At 42.1% G+C, this 15,357-nt stretch overlaps 1 protein-coding gene across 1 annotated transcript in view; it reads left to right on the forward strand.

The window, feature by feature from the left end:
• The first annotated feature begins 1,603 nt into the window (after nt 1–1,603).
• Nucleotides 1,604–15,357, forward strand: part of SLC16A9 (solute carrier family 16 member 9) — a 63,523-nt gene continuing 49,769 nt past the window's right edge. The window contains exon 1 of the mRNA XM_037062739.1: nt 1,604–1,888. The gene's annotated coding sequence lies outside the window, so the exon portion shown is untranslated. The remainder of the gene's footprint in view (nt 1,889–15,357) is intronic.

A 15,357-nucleotide genomic window follows, 5' to 3' on the forward strand; every position in this document is an offset into this window, starting at 1 on the left:
TTAGATCAAAGAAAAGCTTTCTAAAATATCTTTTACTGAAACACATAGAGAAAAGGAAAAAATGACCAACGCACAGGTCAATGCATTATTACAGCGGACACACTTGGTGGAGTAACCACACCACTTGAGTAACCATTATGTTAAAAAATAGAACATGATGAGAAGCCCCTATGGTATACCTGCTCCTAAGAAGGAAAGTTTTGGTGTTGACAGCAGCCCTTTTCCATTTTTCTTTCCAGAAACTATTCCTGGAACCACCTCCCTCTTACTATTACTGTTACTTAATCTTTTCCCCTAATCTTTCTCCTTCCTAGGACAAAACAAAATGATATCAGCTAACACTGGCCATTCTGTTCCTCATAATCTGAAAGTCAGCAAACTGGGTGGAAATAAATGGTGTTGGACAAAGTGACAGATGGCTGTTTTCATATCCGCAGGAAAATTGGACATGTGTGGTTGGGGGAGGGGGGCACAGGTTTTTTGTTTGTTTGTCTGTCTGTTTTTTGAATTCTCATCTCCCAGGCAAGAAGAGAAAACGGAGGCTCAGGAAGGTCAGGCAGCCTACTCTGGACTTCAGAAACCAACCCTCTGCAAGCTGCAGGATCTTTGTCCAAATCAAAACCAGAGCCTTCAGTGTATAAAGGAATTCTCCTCCCGGTGATGGATGGCCCCAGCCCCCTTTGATAAGCTGGCAGAAGGTATGGTGCCTCTTCCCGGACATCCCTACACACACAGGGAACAAAAGGTGCATATTCTGTTAAAGGTTTCCCACACCGGGTGAGCCCCTGTGCTCGGGCTGCTTCAGGGACTCTCTGTGGGGATACAGCACACTTCCACCACAGCGCCCATGCCCAATACCTTTCAGCCAAAGATATGAGCGCATTGTCAGCGCCGTCCACCTGCAGGAAAGACAGAACGTCCTCAGATGCAACCTCTCCCTCTCGGCACGCTGTGTGCACTTCGGGGGCGCCCTCCTTTCCGCGGAGCTGTCACAAAGGACAGCACTTGGCATCCTCATTCCTCACTGGCCAGGGGCACCAACTCCAAAGAGTTCTGGTGCCTGTTTCTCTGGGATCACTGCCAGCAGGGGTATACAGCTCTGGCCAGAAAGACGCCCAGCGGCCCCAGGAGTCTGGGAGACCAGGGGAGACTCGCATTCATCTCTAGACCCTGCCTCCCCCCAAATGGGCATCGCTCCTTGGAGGGACAGCGCGGGCACGCGGTGTGCAGCAGGGGCACAGCGACGCCAGGGCACGCTCGTGTACGCACGGAGGGGGCGCCCGACCCGTGGTTCCAAGTGCCGCCGCCTTAGTGGCTCCCGGCCCGCGCCAGCGCCCTGGCGGTGCCCTTCCTCCGCCTGGCCGGCTTGGCCGGGCACGGCTCCGGGCCTCGGGAGCTGGAGCAGCGCCCCTACCGCCCGCTTTTCCGCCTCCATCTCCTCCACCTCCTCCTTCCTTCGCTCAGCAACCCGCGCATTCATAACCGGTTCAGACTGGCCAGGGTGCCCCGCAAAGAAGAGAGGAGTGTGTGAAGGTGGGGTGGGGTGGGGAGGGGGGAACACAGGGAATAACTTCCCGGGGAGGAGGAGAAAGAGAAGGTGGAGCCCGGAGGAGGGGGCTGGCTCCCTCCCTCCATGTGGCCGACACTTCGGAGGACTTCGGCGTGGCCAGAGGGTGGTGGCTGCCGGGGCACAGTGTAGCGGGACCAATTGCTCAATACTCCCCTAGGGGCCGGGGCCGGGGCCCGGGCGGGAGCTGGGGCCGGGATAAATAGCCGCCCCGCAGGCCCGGTCTACGGGGGACAGCGGCGGCCAAGGTCTCCACTGAAGTACCTGCCCGGCCCACCCGGGCAACGTGTCCTGTGCTGCGCCCCGGAGTCTGGTTCACAGGTAAGGAGCTGGAGCGCGCGGGGAGGGTCCCAAGGGTCGGCAGCCGCCCGTGGCGTCCAGCCTCCCCAAGGCTAGAAGTATTTCCTCCGACTCTGAGTAGGAGGGGGAGGCGGCAGCGACCCTGTCACCCGTGGCCAAAGAGCTTGGAACCCGTTTCTAGTTCGGGTGTGTGCCGGGGGCTTGAGAGTGTGTTGTGTTCAATGCACTCGCTCCCACCCTTGACAGCGCTCTTTTTTTTTTGGTGGGGCGCGTTTCCGCGGTGGGCAGGTTTCCCCAGCAATCTGAGGACGGCATTTTAAACGGAGTTGGAAGAGAGAGCGAGAGAGAAATGGGGTCCTGGAGGAGGACGGTGTCCTCGGATTGGGTTCACAGTGGAGATCCGTCCCAGGACTCCCAAGGTAGTATCTGGGGCAGCTGCTGGTGCTGCGGAGCGGGGGTGGGGGCGGGTATGACTCAGGTAGGCCCCTATTTCCCCGAGGGCATCGGGGTGCCTCGGTTGGGAGTTGGTGCTCACAGGTGTCGCAGGAAGGGTCGGGGTTGGGACGCCCGGGATTCGCAGGGGCTGTGAGGAAAGCAGTGCGAGGGGCGGGCGCGTATTGCACCGCCGAGCCAAGTTCAGCACCACCAGGTCGGCCCTGGCGAGAGCAGGAGCCCTAGCCTCCGTGATGCCAGGGAAGACACTAGCACCTGGGCCGGCCGGATACTGAGTGGGAACCTGGGAGGACTTGGTGCTGATCCGGTCCATCTGTGGTTCGCCCTTGGTACCAACCTACTCTGGCTTCAGCAGTGCTCAGAACTTTGGGAACAACGGAGAATCATTTAAAAGTTGGTCAAAAAACAAATCAACATTTCCTGGGATGCCAGGTCTAACCCAGCAGAGGCTGATCCATCTCAGAAACTTAGGCACGACTCACACTAAATATATTATTTACATAGTAAGTTATGTAATATAACATTCTTTGACCACTTTCCTGTGTCACAGTTAGTTTGGGTGTATTTTGTTTTTTAAATCTTGAATTAACCTGGACAGCAACTCCAATTGTAGGTAGATTTATGTCCCCCACACCAGAGTAGTCAGATGTCCCACCAAATTCGGTGTATGTCTTAGCAATTATACATTTGGTGTATGTCTTAGCAATTTCTTATATTTGGGTTGGCTTCAGCTGCGGGAAATTGTTCTAGATAGTTCAGGCAAAGGACTGAGGAAGCTAGACAAGATTCTAAAGTGGAACCACCAATTATTCATTATATGGTTACATCTCCTTTTAAATAGTACATGAGTGCAAGTAACAGGGTTAAGTCCCCATGTCTTTGCCAAAATGTCTGGTTTTTTTAAGGCCCCAAGAGGTGGAAATTATATAACAAAATAGTTTAACCTACAATTTTGTGACAACTCAGACTTTTAGCACCACTGACTGCCAGCAACATCTCCCTCTTGTGAGCAGGCAAGTGTCGGGAAGAGGACCCTTCATATGGGTAAGATGAACATAGGGAAGGACAAAAGAAGATCAGGACCCTAGGAAATCCCTTCCGACTTCTGACTCCTGGCTACGACTCTGGGAAGCTGGTGTCAATGGTGTGCACTATCTGGGGTCTGGAATGGTATGGCAGCAGATCATGGCGCTTTGGGGGTGGACCTGATCATGAATCCCGAGCTGCAGAATGACAACTAGACAGATGTGGTCAGATTTGCAAGCATTATTTCCTAACTCCTCAGTCTTTTAAACCCCCAGCTTTTGTAGTCTTTTTTTTTTTCAGTGAGACATTTCTTGAACTTAATTCACAGCATGACAGTGGGAAAGTGCAAAAGAAAGTGTCTTGCTTATATAACTATAGCTTTACAAGAATCACCTGGTCACTTTAATAAAAAATTAGAAGACTGTATATCTTTTGATTTAGTTGGCCTTCTCTTTGGGAGGTTCTTTGTAAACATCAAAGGATTCCCTGTCAATTATGAGTCTGAACTATAACTTAAAACTAAATTCCTGGGAAGATTACGTGGTCCCTGCCTTCAAGAAGTTTAGCCTGTGGGGAAAGAGAGGCGTGTTTGCAGATACCTTCAATACCAGACAGTGTGATTGGCGTCATGTGGCAGAGGTATCAACAGAGTGATCTTAAATGGCAGCGGAAAGGAGAAGTTCACTGAAGGTTAAGAGCTGAGAGAAGCTTTGTGGTGGGTGTCGCATTTGAGCTGGGACTCGAGGGACGAAAGGCTTTTCTCAGTGGAATGGCCGGCTGGAACAGGGGGATGGTACAGAGGTGTGGCAGTCTGGTGTGTTCCCAGGTAGGAGAGCAGGTTGGAATGGCTGGAGCCTGGAATTTAAGGTGGGTAGGCTGAGAAGTAGGATGGAGCAAGATTATGGAGAACATGACAAGCCATGCTAAGAAATTAAAATGGATAATAAATTAAATTAAAATAAAATAATAATAAAATAAATTGATTTATTTAAATTAAAATGAAAATAAAATGTCATTGAACATTGCTACTCTCTTTACATCCATAATGTTAGCCTTCTTAACTATAGTTCAGACCTTGGAGTTTACTTTTGTGAGCTTCCCTCTAAAAGAAGTAAATGAATAAAATGTCAGCAATATTTGGTTCCTATGAATGTTACTGAAGTATGTTCCGAATAGCCTTCAATTTTTTGGACGTGCTCAGGCCAGATCTTATTTGTAGAGCCAATAGTGTGGTGATGTCAGTTTTCCAGAAAAAATAACTTATTTAAATCTAATTTTTATTTAAATCCAGCTCCCCCCCCAAAAATCTGCAATTTTGTGGCAGAATAACTCTTAGTTTGATTAAAACTTTGGATAGGCAAATACCTCTACTTTCCCGGGCCAATATGCAGAGTAAAGCCACCTTCTGTTTTCTGTTTCAATTGTTGATAATAATGATAATAATAATTATAATTAATGTTTATTAAACATGATTTGTCAAGTGAGCCAACACACCTTATTTTATCTATGGAGGCATAAATTTTATCTTAGACTGAGAGTTTTAATAAAGTTACTCAGGTGAGTAAATGATGGGACCAGGATTTGAATGCAAGAAGCCAGTCTTGAGAGCCTGTCCTTCGGACGACGGGGCCACCACAAAACAAGGGTTAGGACAACTATTGTTAACAAAAGCTAGAAATTGGGCCTGCTACCTGCAGGAGGAGCGTTTCTCTATGTTTTTCTTTGCATCCTCATTCCTGTCATTCTGACTATTTTATTTTTTTAAATTGAGATCTACTTGCCATATAATATTGTATTACTTTCAGTTGTACAACACAATAATGTGTGTATATATTACAAAATGCCTACTACAGTAAGTTTAGTTAACATCCACCACTGCACACAGTCACAAATTATTTTTTGTGAGAACTTTTGAGACCTGTTCTCTTAGCAACTTTCATGTATATGATATAGTATATTAACTACCGTCATCATACTATACTTTACACAACATTCTGATTATTTTTACTTTCCATAATTTCACATCTAAATGTGCTAACACATCTTTGAACTACTATATTATCTTGTATGTTTATAACCCACTGGAAAGAAACTCTTCAATGATGAGCAAAGATGGGATGCGGGATAAAAAAAACCCCACTAACGAATGCGACAGCGTTAAATCCAAAACCAGACCTGCCAGATTCTCTGGAAGAATATCAATTTTACATATTCTTCTCATTATTTAATAAACCCACAAATTGCACTAGATATTTTTGTATTTTGCATCCCATGTATGTTGCCATGTGTCCTGATTTTTATTCTGAAAGTGATATAGCAAATACACTAGTTTGTACATCATGGACTAAAGTGAGTATTCTCACCCTGGTTGGACTCCACATTATCATGTACAAACAATGACAATCATATAGCGCAAAAGACCACACTGGTTTAGAGAGCATTATCATAGATTTCTTCGCCAGAACACACACTACTACGATTTGGGCCTGGCTTTGCGGGGGGTGAGTTGTGCAGAGCGGAGACAAGATGCAGCAGAGCCTGGCAGTGCAGGGAGCGTGGGTAAGAGCTTGGGATATAGGGGGGCTTTTGCTGTTCCAGTCAACCAGTATCTAAATGACTGGCCCTCGTTTTGCCCATCCTTCGCTCTGTTAAATCTCTGGATGTTTTCATCTATTTTCAGATTCTGAGGGATTTACAAATTCTGCCATCTTCTCTCTGAATCAGAGAGCAGGGCGTGGGAATAAGTGACTATTCACTGGATTCATTAGGAAGGGATCTTGGTACTGGTCCCCCCTGGCATGATGTCTCTAAACCTCAGTTTCCTCATGCAGACAGGAACTTGAGGGGTTGATAAGATCACGGGCAGCAAGTTCACAAGTTTACCGAGTGGGGACAGGCATCATAAACCAGCAAAGCAGACTGGAGTGGGAGGGTGTCAGGAGAGCACAGGGGAGACTCTAAATGCAAGTAGATCTTGGTCCCGCGTCAGGGAGCCATCAGGGAACCGAAGGAGCTGGAGAGAACATGCCCATTCAGTGAGGGCCAGGGCTACTCAGTTCTAGACGATTTTACCGAAGACTGAGGGTCCTACATTGCCAGATCTTCTCATTTTTCAAGAGAATCTAGAAATTGATATGTTTGTGTAAAATCTCCCAGTTTTAAACTATTGGAAATTCATTCAAAATTGCTAACAATTAAATTAAATTAAAATAAAATAAAAATTGGGCAGGCCAAGCAAAACACCTCTAGAGGTCTAGAAATCAGACTTGGCCTGAGTACTGCCAATCTTCTAGATGATTTCCAAGTTTCCTTTGGGTTTCAGACTTTCATGGTCTTACACTTGACCCATTTTATCTCTAGCCCATTTCTTCCCCTTTACTAAGACATATTTCAGTGCTCACCAGATCCACCTTATCATAACTTCGGAGGAGCTTTTTGCCATATGCTGGACAATGTACGATAAATCTATAAGGCCTTGAAGATCAAAGGATGCCTTTTTTGGTGGCTGTATTGTTGACATAATTCAGAGCCCCACGCAGTTAATTGCTTGTGTTAATTATTCCTTTTAGGGACAATTACTATGATTTGATTCCAGAGTTGTTTCTCTAAACATTCTCTTTCCTGCTCTTCCTTCTCACCCCACTGTGTGACAATAACTGAGTTAGGGAATTGATCCTGGTTTCCACTTGGACAAGGTATGTTTATAGGCTTGAGTCATGGTGCTAAGACAAAGTAATCTTCATCATCTTAACCCTGGCAAGATTCCACTACCTAGTCTGTCTCTCTTGTTAAACATAGAGCTATCTCAGGATGTCCTTGGATTGCAACGAGGTGAATTAAAAAAAAAATAAGGATTGTTTTTTATGAGTCATGCTAGTACAGCAGTTTAGTTTTTTAAAGCATATTTATGTGCTTCCAAAAATAATAAGGAAAACAAAAGTAATGAATTTTCATATGATTCCAATCTCCAATTATTTTAAATAACTCTAGCTCCTAAGAGAACTGTGCAGTCAAACTCTTTAATAATTTTTTTTTAAGCTGGAAGTTTTGGATTTGACTGCCTAAAATATGTTCTTTTCTTTACATCCATGAGCTATTTTACAGACAAGTGGGCCTGACTCTCTCTGAAAAGCTCAGGGCAGACAGTTCCAATAGGAGAAAAGCATTGAGTTAATAAAACAAGAGTGATGTCCAGAGAAACCACACACCCAACTGGGACTGATGGGCTGTGAGTAGATACGCAGAAGCTTCTGAATGGCCGTTCTGAGCCACAGTTGTTCTTGTCCTGGCTCCAGTGACGAATCAACCTTCCCTTGCCCTTCAGAGAGTGTGTTAACGATCACTGGATATTTAACATTTAAATCCATTTTGGAAAGAATCCGGCAATTGTTTGACCAAATCATCTGACATACTATCGGATGTTATCGTGGTAAAAAAGTGAGATTCAAAACATCATCCATGCATTTTGCGAGCCCTTCAGACTGAATGATGGATGCAGGCGATCAGTTCCAAGGAATCAGGGATGGCGATCGATTTAAGTAAACACTGCAAGGCAAACAAAAGCTTTATTTGGAGGCCTTTCTTGGAGTTGCAATTCTGTAAACACAGATTTGGGTAGAAACCCAGTTGTGTTCTGAGGGGGAAAGAAAGGGACAGCGTTTCTAAAGGCAAAAAGTGTGTGTGTGTGGGGGGGGGCGGGGCTTTCCCAAGGGATCACACAAGTGGCTTTGAAAGAGCTGTGATTGGTGCTGGCAAGCTGTCTTACAGTATATGATTATATATATATATATATATGATTAATTCCTTGTGTCTATGGCTAGGTGAAAAAATATACATTTAGATAGAGAGTTCAGTGATACAGAGCCAGTTCCGGGAACTGTATTGGGATGTAGCTATTTGTTTTTTCCCAGTTCAAAAGTTCAGTTTCACATGGAAGGAGTGTATTAGGTCATCTTCCTGAAGGCTTCCCAGATCCATTTTATTTTTAATTTTTTAATTGTATTTTAGTCAATTACCATTTATCTTTTATACTCCTCTCCCACCTGCAATTACCACAGGTTCATGAGTCCTTTTTCTTTTTTACCACACATTGTCCATGTCCATGAGTCCTTTTTCTTTTTTGCTCAATCCCTCCACCCCCTAACACCGCCCACCCCACCCCGCCTAGTTGTCAGCCTACTCTCTCTCTCTATGAGTTTGTCTCTATTTTGGTTGTTAGTTCAGTTTGTTCATTAGATTCCATGAGTGAGTGAAATCATGTGGTATTTGTCTTTCTCTGACTGGCTTATTTCTTTAGCATAATGTTCTCTAGGTCTGTCCATACTGTTGAAAATGGTAAAATTTTCTCCTTTTTTACAGCCAAGTAGTATTCCATCGTGTAAATCTCCCATAGTCGTTTTATCCACTCATCTACTAATGGACATTTGTGCTGCTTCCAAATCTTGGTGATGGCAAATAACACTGCAGTTAACACAGGGGTGCTTACGGTCCTTTGAATTGGTATTTCAAGTTTCTTCAGATGAATTCTCAGAAGTGACATTGCTGGGTCATAAGGCAGTTTCCATTTTAAATTTTTGAGGTATCTCCATATTGCTTTCCACAGTGGCTCCACAAATCTGCATTCCCACCAACTTGCTAAATCGTCACCACTATTGATGATGGCCATTCTGAATAGTGGGAGGTGATATCTCACTGTGGTTTTAATTTGTGTTTCTCTGATGATTAGTGGCATTGAACATATTTTCACATGTCTGTTGGCCTCTTTGGAGAAGGGTCTGTTCATTGTGTATTTTGATGTTGACTTTTATAAGTTCTTTATAAATTTTGTATATTAACCCCTTATCAGATGTATCAGCGAATATGTTCTCCCATTTTGTGGGCTGTCTTCTTATTTTGTTGATGGTTGCCTTTTCTGTGCAAAAAAATTTTTAGTTTGATGTAGTCCCATTTGTTTATGTTTTGTTTTGTTTCCCTTGCCTAAGGAGATATATCAGAAAAAACTATTGCTATGAGCAATGTCCGAGATTTTATTGCTTATGTTTTCTTCTACAATTTTTATGGTTTTGTATCTAACATTTAAGTCTTTAGTTCATTTTGAATTTATTCTTGTGTGTAGCTTAAGAAGGTGGTCTAGTTTCATTTTTCTGCACGTATCTGTCCAATTTTCCTAATACCATTTATTGAATAGATTGTCTTTAGCCTGTTGTATGTGCTTGCTTCCTCTATCAAATATTGACTATAATGGCATGGGGTTATTTTTCGGCTCTGTATTTTGTTGTATTGATTTATGTGTCTGTTTTTATGCCAACACCCTTCTGTTTTGATGACTGTGGCCTTATAGTATAATTTGATATTAGGTAGCATTATGGCTTCAACTTTGTTCTTCTTTCTCAAGATCACTGTTGCTATTCTAGGACTTTTGTGGTTCCATAAACATTTTTGATATATTTGTTCTAGTTCTGTGAAATATGTCATTAGTACCTTGATAGCAATTGCATTGACTTTATAGATTGCTTTGGGTACTATAGACTTTTTTAATAGTATTAATTTTTCTGTCCATGAATACAGTATATGTGTCCACTTATTTGAATCTTCTTCAATTTCTTTCTTCAGTGTCTTATAGTTTTCCAAGTATAGTTCTTTTACATCCTTTGCTAGGTTTATTCTTAGGTGTTTTTTTTTTGAAGCAATTGTGAATGGAATTGTTTTCTTAATTTTTCTTTCTGGTAGTTTGTTATTGGCATATAAAAATGCAACTGATTTCTGGATATTAATTTTGTATCTTGCTACTATACTGAATTCATTGATCAGTTCTAGTAGTTACTTGGTGCAATCTCTAGGGTTCTCTATGTGCTGTATCGTGTCATATACAAATAAAGAGAGTTCACTTCTTCCTGTCCAATTTGGATGCTTTTTATTTCTTGTATGATTACTGTGGCCAGGACTTCCAGTACTATGTTGAATAAGAGGGATGAAAGCGGACATCTCTTTCTTTTTCCCTATCTTAAGGGGAACATGTGCAGTTTTTGCCTGTTGACTATGATGCTGGCAGGGGGTTATCATACATAGTCTTTATGATGTTTGGGCATGTTCCCTCTGTTCCCACTTTCCTGAGAGCTTTAATAAATGGGTGCTGGACTTTATAAAATGCATCTGTTGATATGATCATATGGTTTTATCCTTCATTTTTTTAATGTCGTGTAGCACATTTATTGACTTGTGAATATTTGTGCCAATCTTGCATTCCCAGAATAAATCCCATTTTATCATGGTGTATGAACTTTTGATGTATGGCTTTATTTGGTTTGCTAATATTTTCTTAAAGATTTTAGTATCTATGTTCATCAGGGAGATTGGCCTATAATTTTCTTTTTTGTGTGTGGTGTCTTTATGTGGTTTTGCAAATGGGGTGATGCTGGCCTTGTAAAATGAACCTGGCAGCCTTCCCTCTTCTGGAATTTTTTTTAAATTTTTATTTATTTATCTTTAGAGGGGAGGGGAGGGGAAGGAGAGAAGGAGAGAAATATCAATGTATGGTTGCCTCTTGTGTGTCCCCTGCTGGGAACTGCCCTGCAACCCAGGCATGTGCCCTGACTGGGAATCGAACCGCGATCCTGTGGTTCGCAGGCCCGTGCTCAATCCACTGAGCTACACCAGCCAGGTCATGGAATTTTTTGAAACAGTTTGAGAAGGAGAGGTGTTAGTTCTTCTCAGAATCTTTGATAAAATTCACCTATGAAGCCATCTGGTCTAGTGCTTTTGTTTGTTGGGAGTTTTTTAAATGCCTGTTTCAATTTCACTAGGTGTAATTGTCATTCAGATTCTTTGATTCTTCTGGATTGAGTTTTGGAACATTGTTTAATTCTAGGGATTTATCCATGTCACCCAGGCTGTCCGGTTTGTAGGCACATAGTTGTTTGTAATATTTTCTTACAATCCTTTGTATTTCTTTGGTGTCAGTTTCTTTATCTCCTCTTTCATTTTGATTTTATTTATTTGAGTCCTCTCCATTTTTTTCTTGAAGAGTGTGGTTAAGGGTTTGTCATTCTTCTTTATCTTTTCAAACAACCAGCTCTTGGATTCATTGATTGTGTGTATCATTTTTTTATATTCTGTTTTATTTATTTATGCTCTGATCTTTATTATTTCCTTTCTTTTGCTAACTTTGGGCTTTGTTTGTCATTATTTTTCAAGTTGCCTTAAGTTTAAGGTCAGATTGTTTATTTGAACTTTTTCTTATTTCTTGAGATTGGCCTGTAATACTATGAATTTCCCCCTTAGGACTGCTTTTCCAGCCTCCCACAGATTTGGGGTTTTTACATTTTCACTTTCATTTGTTTCAAGTTATTTTTTATTTCTTCCTAAATCCCATTGTTCAGATGAGATGAATATTAAACAATGAATATTAAACAATATTCATTGTTTAATAACATGTTATTTAGCATCCATGTCTTTGTGTGTTTTTCAGTTTACTTATTGTGATTGATTTCTAGTTTCATAGCATTGTGGTTAGAGAAGATGCTTGATATGATTTCAGTCCTCTTAAATTTATTGAGACTTATTTTGTGTCCTAACCTGTGGTCTGTCCTAGAAAGTATTCGATGTGCACTTGAAAAATATGTGTGTTCTGGCCCCCACTGGTGTAGCTCAGTGTGTTGGATATCATCCACAGACTAAAAGATCACCAGTTTGATTCCTGGTCAGGGCACATACTTGGGTTGCAACTCCAGGAGGCTTGGGGGCATTCAAGAGGCAACCAATCTATGTTTCTCTAGCACATCAATGTTTCTTTCCCTCTTCAAAAATACTGAACCTAAAAAACAAAAACAAACAAACCAAAAAACCTAAGCAGAAAACTAGAACAGGAACAGAATCACAGAAATGGAGACCACGTGGAGGATTATTAGTGGGTAGGGGAAGGAGGAAGAATGCAGGAAAATGGTAAAGGGAATAAGAAGCATAATTGATATGCACAAAACAGGGGAAGATTAAGAATAGTATAGGAAATGGAGATGCCAAAGAACTTATATGTATGACCCATGGACACGAACTAAGTGGGGGATACTGGAAGGAGGGGGTGCAGGGCAGAGGGGGATAAAGGGGAGAAAAATGGGACAACTGTAATATCATGATCAGTAAAAAATATACTTAAAATAGATAAAATCTATTTTTTTAAAAAGAATGTGTATTCTTCTGCTTTGTGGCAAAATGCTCCGAAGATATCTATTAAATCCACTTGATCTAGTGTGTCATTTAAGGTTGCTGTCTCCTTGTCAATTTTCTGTCTGAAAGATCTACCCATTGAAGGCAGCGGGGTGTTAAAATACCCTATTATGACTGTATTTTTGTCGATCTCTTCTTTTATGTCTACCAGTATTTGCTTTACATGTGTAGGTGCTCCTATGTTGGGTACATAAATGTTTACTAATGTTTACTCTTGTTGATCCCTTTATCATTATGTGGGATCCTTCTTTGTGTCTTACTATAGTCTTGTTTTAAAGTCTATTTTGTCAGATGTACGTATTGCTACCCCAGCTTATTTTTCCTTTCCATTTGCATGAAATATATTTTTCCATCCCTTTAGTTTTAGTCTGTGTTTATCTTTTGTTCTGAGGTGGATCTCTTGGAAGCAGCATATATATTGGTCTTACTTTCTTATTCATTCAGCTACCCTTTGTTTTTTTATTTTTCGATTGGAGCATTTAAGCCATTTACACTTAATGTGATTATTGATAGATACCTAGTTATTGCTATTTTATTTTGTAACTATTTTCCTCTGTTTTTTCTTCCTCTCCTTCTCCCTACCCCTCCCTCTCCTTTTTTTTCTTTCTTCCTTTCTTTCTTTCTCTCCTCCTCCTCCTCCTCCTCTTCCTTCTCCTCCTTCTTCTCCTTCTCCTTCTCTTTCTTCTCATTCTTCTTCAAGCCAGCACTTTAGCTTTTGTTGCAATACTGGTTTGGTGGTAACAAAATCTTTTAGCATGTTCTTGTCTGGGAAGCTCTTTATTTCTCCTTCAATTTTAAATAATAGCCTTTCTGGGTAAAGTAGCCTTGGCGGTACGTTACCACCTTATTTTTTATCTTGTTGGATATTCATGCCAATGCCTTCTGGCCTGAAATATTTCTGTTGAGAAATCAAATGACAGTCTAATGGGAGTTCCTTTGTAGGCAACTAACTGCTTTTCTCTTGTGGCTTTTAAGATTCTCTCCTTGTCTTTAAGTTTTGGCATTTAAATTATGATGTATCTTGGTGTGGGCCTCTTTGGGTCTATCTTATTTGGAACTCTCTGTGCTTCCTGGACTTGAGTTTTTTTCCTTCACCATGTTAGGAAAGTTTGCGCTCATTATTTTTTCAAATAGGTTCTCTATCCCTTGCTCCCTCTCTTCTTTTACTTGTATTCCTATGATATGGATGTTGTTACACTTTATGTTGTCCCAAAGTTTTCTTATACTCTCCTCACTTTTTAAAACTCTTTTTTCTTTTTGCAGCTCTGCTTGGGTGTTATTTTCTATCTTGTCCTCCAAATTGCTGATTTGATCCTTGCTTCATTTAACCTACTGTTTATTCCTTCCAGGGGATTAATTATTTCAGATATTGCATTCTTTATTTCTGACTGATCTTTTTTTATGGTTTCTATGTGTTTTTTTATGCTGTTGAGTATTCTTATAATCATTGCTCTAAATTTTCTATCAGATAAACTGCTTGCCTCTATTTCCTTTAGTTCTTTTTCTGGACAGTTCTCTTGTTCCTTCATTTGGGGCCTGTTTCTTTGTCTTCCCATTTTGGCTGCCTCTTTGTGTCTGTTTCTATGTATTAGACTCTGTTACAGGCCTATATAAGACTCTCCTGTGACTGATCCTGGGCAATGTGTTTGTTAGTATTAGCGACCCACAGCTTGTGGTTTCCTCTGCTCGGCCTGTTTGTGTACGGAAAGAACCAAGCTGAGCATGTAGGCTGGCTTTTACCAGCACTGGGCCTGGAGGAGAGTCAGCTAAAGTGTGAGAGCTCCCAGAGATCTGCCTTTGCCTGCAAGCTTGGTGTTAGGCTTAATCACTGAATAACCTCCAGCTGTGCTCCTCAGCGGCCTGGTTTAAGCTCCACAGGGTGGGGCGAGGGAGATTCCTGTGGGTGAGGCTATTGCTTCTCCCCAGCCTAATGCTTCCTGGGGGGGAGTGCCGTGCTCAAGAAAGATGACTTCTGGAGGATGGGGAGTGACTCAGCACAGGTATCCAGGTGGCTGATCTTTCAGCTCTCTCCCCAGAGCTACCAACCCCGGACTCTCCTCACCTGTCTCTAGTCTGCTCTGCCGTTTCTTTACTGGAGCCCAGGGCAAGTTTCTATAAATGAAACTTTGTGCATTGGACCTTTGAGAGGCTCTCTGCATCTCTAGATGTCTTTCACTGGTGGACAGAAACCCTACTGCTTTTCACTGCTGTATGTTATTTGAGTTCTTTTCCTGGTTCTGGTGCTCTAGGCTGTAGAGCCCAGCTTGGGGGATAGACCCCACACTTCTCATGGGGAACCACTAAGACATCTCGCCAGAACTTCAGCTGTCTCCCATGGGAGCATAGCTGACCCTCTCGCATCTCCGCACTTCCTAACAGTCTCATTGTGGTGGTGTGGTTTCTTCTGTGAGTCCTTGCTTATAAGGCTTTTCTCCAGCTTGTGTTCAGTTGGTTATTCAGGGTGATTTTTCTACAATTTAGTTATAATTCCAGTTTGCTCCTGGGAGGAGGTTAGTGTAGCTTCCACCTATTTCACCTCCATCTTGGATTTCTCCTCAGATCCACGTAGATTGCTCTCTTGACAATATAAACCTCATTTTGCTGTTTTTCTTTCACATTTTCCTCTTTTGATCTAGATTTTTTTTCTGAAAAAGCATTCATGATGAGCCATGAGGAAATATTATTGGTCCACAATTGAAAAGCAACATTGGTCCTCTTCAAGGAAGGTTCATTGCTGGTGTGTCATGCCCCACATAGGAGGGAGGGCAGTTTCCTGAGTGTACAGTGGT

The sequence above is a fragment of the Sturnira hondurensis genome, unplaced genomic scaffold (assembly GCF_014824575.4).
Source record: "Sturnira hondurensis isolate 20B ecotype Veracruz unplaced genomic scaffold, ASM1482457v3 Scaffold0014302, whole genome shotgun sequence".
Classification (NCBI taxonomy): Eukaryota; Metazoa; Chordata; class Mammalia; order Chiroptera; family Phyllostomidae; genus Sturnira; species Sturnira hondurensis.